Here is a 4,765-nt window from a genome sequence, read left to right on the forward strand (position 1 = left end):
TCGCGTGATCATACCAGCACTAATATATTAAGTTCCATCAGAATTTAGAAGTTAAGCGTGCTTGGGTGAGAGAAATACTAGGATGGGTGACCTCCCTGGGAAGTCCTCGTGTCGCGTTTCATGGTAATCCTTGCAATAATGTGCGGGGCACTCAACTTAGTCCAAAATTTATTTTAGCGTCGTCTCACTAGTCTTTATGTGTTGCCTTTCCCTTTCCTCTATTATCCTGCAACCGGTATAGATGTAGATCTTTAGTTTCACTACGACCATGTCCCTTTTTGGTCATTTTGGTTTAATTCCTCTTATTGTATTCCCTCATTTACGTATGCACCCATTCATTGGGGTTGGCTACTGAGTAGCGCTAAAGTTCGTTCATATAGTGACCTTTAGAGCCACTTTGAGTTCTGTCTATCATTAGCTGGCATAGTTTTAAAGGAATTTGACATATAAGCTTGCGAATCCTATATTAACCAGCTAGTCCAGTCCGTCTTATTTAAGCCATTTCACAATTTTTCCTTACCCCCGTTTGTCACCTTCTTGACACATTCTCGTGTCATTCTTTATCTTTACGAGAATATGAGAGAGTGCAAGAAATACCTTGTCGCACTTCTTTCTATTTCCTTATTTACTCCTTGCTCATCTTATCTCCTACCATAGGAGTCTTGCTATTTCTTTTCCTTGGTTATTTATTTATCGCAATATCATTTGCGATCAACTCTACAGCCAATATTTGGCTTTTGACCCAGCATGGTGTCATTATACTCCCTAGTGTCTCTTGAGTTATTCGATATCCTTTTATTGCTATACCCTTTTCTTTTCATACGCATTCACCTTCTAGCATTATGTCATTCAAGGTCTTGTTGAAAACTTCTTAACACTATCTTGCATAGCATTCTGTCTTCTATCCAATTATTAACAACTTCCAGATCTTTCTAACTTGGTTCAACAAAGGATCTTATTGAAGTTTAAGCATCCATCTCAAATATGTTGCCATATCAATTGCCTCCATCTTACCCTTGCAGTTTTCTCACTTGCTTCCCCCCTTTAGAGGGTACTTATACCTTTATCCGCTTATACCTTGCTCTATGTCTCTATTCCCAGTTTCAAATTCGTCCAGTCTCCTTCCCCAGTCTACTTGGTACTGTATCATGTCCCAGTCTTTCTGCATATTTTTTTTCCAACCTGATTATCAACGTACGGAACCTTGGCTAAATCACGAGGCGACAGGAGCCTTCCCACACATAGTGCGACACCTCATCTATTAATTTATATTTGAGTAATGGGACCCATGGAACAACTCATCTAAGGCCACATTCTACTTATCTTTATAAAAAGTTAATATATACTTGTAGCCGTTCTAAATTTTCTTTTAACTAGGCAACATTTGTATTCCGGCATTCATTGTTCAAGGTTCTCTTAGAGTAGTGGCTTTCCCAACCTATATCCTTTGTCTCTTGGGATGAATGGAAGTTGCGCCATTTATTCCTTAAGTTTGTCGTCTTTGTCTCTTAAGAGTTCTGTGTACCTTATAGACCTTACCCTTACTGTGTACCCAACATAGGTTTTTAACTTAGTCAGCATATACCAACTACGCCTTACTAGTGGTCCTAATTTATCTATGTATAATTGTATCACACCGTTCAATTCATACTTACATATCCCCCTTTTAGTTCGTACTCATATTCAACTCCTGACATCTCTTTGAGGTGCTTCTGTTAGAAGTCATCTCCCTAATTAGTCGGTGGAGAACTATAAACTGTTATCGTAAACCACTTTCCAACCATTGTTGGAAGAACCCAGAATCTCTTAAACATCATAGTACTTCTTTTAATACTTGACCTACTTGGTCCCCTTCTGAGTTTATCCTCGAGTTATCAACCACTTATCTAATTTACAATAGGAATCGGGGGCTTGGTATTTTCAAAAAGAGTGAACCTCAATTACTGGATATCTTATCCTTCTACCTGAGCTTCTCCCCTTTTTTTACAACATAATTGCGGCTGGAGATACTGCGGTCTGAACTATATTGCTCAGGTAGACTTTTGTTTCTCCGAAACCAACTTCCCCAAGTAAAAAGGATATCCCTTATTAGTGACCTGAAGGGTACCTCTTATGGCTTTACTTAACCATAATGGGGGTACTTGGTATCAACTTCCAAGACATATTAAGACTCTATGTTTTATTCCCTTTTCTTGTTCTAGGAAAATTTCGGCAGAGTTTCCTCTATACTCGTTACTTATCCCAAAACCTGCACGCAGAAAATACCAATAATGTCTCATAAGGACAACACATATATATATTCATATCATATCACAGCCACACAAGTCTTTCAATATCACCTCATATTGTAGCCACACAGGGCTTTCAATATCAATAATAGTATAAAAATAATGGACTTACCTCGTATGTCCAACTCCGAACTGCATCTGTTGCACTTCCTGTCTATTTTTCCTTTCAGTTTTTTTTGACTTTACATTTCCATCACATATCAATACCTTTCTCCACAGATATCTTTCGCGCCTTTACTTACCTATGCTTTTTAACTCTCTATGTCGTCAATTACTTCTTTCTATCGATGTCATTCTTCTGCTAAAATCCAAAATTAGTATAAGGAGATTTCCTATTACTCGGATCTATGGCACGATCTCGGATGTGAAGGGAAAGGAAACATCCTAAATGCCTTGTAGCTTTTTGTTTATAGATGTGGTGCTCAACACATCGATAATCAAAACTCTACTAGACATGGTCTGTAGACAATCCAAGGACGAATTGCTTTGATACCACTTCTGTTATGACCCAACCCCATAGACCGCGACTGGGTCCGACCTAGACCTTCGTATACATATCTATTAGTTGTGGTCAAGTCGAACTATAGACATGCAGTGCATATAAATCAAGTATAGTCAAACCAGACTACAAATAACACAATGCCATGCATCAGAGCCCTATTGGGCGATAACATTTTTATAAACATGTAGCCTCTTTCATTTGTATCACCTCATGAAAGGGCACGCAAGCCAACAAGGCTTCCATAACATAATAACATATATCATACATCATGTAGACCCAGCTGAATCAAACTGACATACACAACCCATATATACATGTCTGCAGACCTCTAACAATATCAATGACAACATATAGCGGGACAGGACTCCCGCCGTACCCCTGAATAGACAAAACAGTTCTATACATCAGTGGTCAGTACCAAAAGCTAGGCTCCGATACGATGGAGCCTCTTTCAGCTGAGCTGAACTGAATCTTAAGCTGACGGACTCCAAAACCTATATCTGTACCTACGGCCATGAACACAGCCCCCCTCGAGAAAAGGGGGGTCAGTACAACATATATATTGAGTATGTAAAATATAACACAATACGACTAGAGGCATATCTGAAATAGAGAAGCAGGGGATAAAATATCAAATCAGAAACCGGTACCTAGAAAAGTAAAATCATGTATGCTCAAATTTTCAATATACCCGGCCCTATCAGGGATCCGGTGAATCATATATGTAGTACCAACACCTCCTTATTATAACACATCATCATATCATCATATATATACATACGTACCCGGCCCTCTAGTGAGAGCACGGTGAATAATGCAGTGGATTGTGCATGATTACTATTCCCGGCCAGGGCGAGATGAAAGAAGTGTTACAATATACACGAGTAGAGTAGTGAGAAACAAAACACAGTTTAAATCATTATTAGAGACTCAATGAATTCATCAGGTGAATCATCCCTGGAGATCAGGGCAGCAAGTATCTGACGTATACTCTCTAAATATCCCTAAGGACTATGTAAAAGAGAGTTTTGCAAATCTTAGACTTATACCAGTATGAAATATCTTATAGCAGTCCGAGCGTTGGTTATCTCAGAGCCTTTCCTTTTATAAAAAAGAGCTTAGTCGAATCAATCGTTACACAGTTATATAGAAGACTCGAGGAGTAGGAGTTTAACTACTTTAAAAGTCTTAACATCCAGAAGTGATTTAGAGTCCTGAAGTCATATTCAGAACCTAAGAGTGAAGTTGCCCCGAAGCTTTCATCATCCATAGCCTTCAATTAAGACATTCCAAAAGGAAGAGAAAAGATAGGCTTTACATACCTATGTCAAAAACATGCTAAGAGAGAGCTTCAAATACCTCTTACGAGTTATTTTTTATTCCGTTTTCTCATCGTACTTTGAACCTATTCAACATGAAAGTGATACAAATATCAACCACTCTTAGCTTTCCAGCACCTTAGGCTACACATAAGTATTCATAGAACTCAACCCTGCGCTTGTTTTCTTGACTAGTTCCTTAACTAATTAAAGAGTTTACGAAAATCGGGCAGCACCTCCCCTATAATGTGCCCTATATGAATTTCCAATTCCACTCCTAATACCTACAGCCAACCAACAACCTGCAATATATGTTTAAGCAGTTCACATCATCAATATACAACATAATCTCCAAACGATTCATTCGAAGCACCCCTACCCCTTTTAGAACACATTTAGTCCCTAAAACAACACACCACACCCCTGCAGCAACATCTCACAAGAACAACACTTTACTTCGACGATAATTCAACTATAACGACTACAATTTGGATTGTCTTCAATGTCAAGCATTCCTATACCATTTTTATGTTCCCAGCCACAGCAAAGGCATATAATACACTCCATAACATCACCATAAATTCCAAACTAAAAGGATAAACCTTACCTTACCCGAAATTGGCCAAAACTGCCAAATTGTAATTCGGAACTTCTTC

The 4,765-nt window shown here is 38.6% G+C and overlaps 1 pseudogene; it reads left to right on the forward strand.

The window, feature by feature from the left end:
• Positions 1 to 120, forward strand: LOC129881277 (5S ribosomal RNA; annotated as a pseudogene).
• Positions 121 to 4,765: the final 4,645 nt, after the last annotated feature.

Source organism: Solanum dulcamara, chromosome 2 (genome assembly GCF_947179165.1).
Source record: "Solanum dulcamara chromosome 2, daSolDulc1.2, whole genome shotgun sequence".
Taxonomy (NCBI): domain Eukaryota; kingdom Viridiplantae; phylum Streptophyta; class Magnoliopsida; order Solanales; family Solanaceae; genus Solanum; species Solanum dulcamara.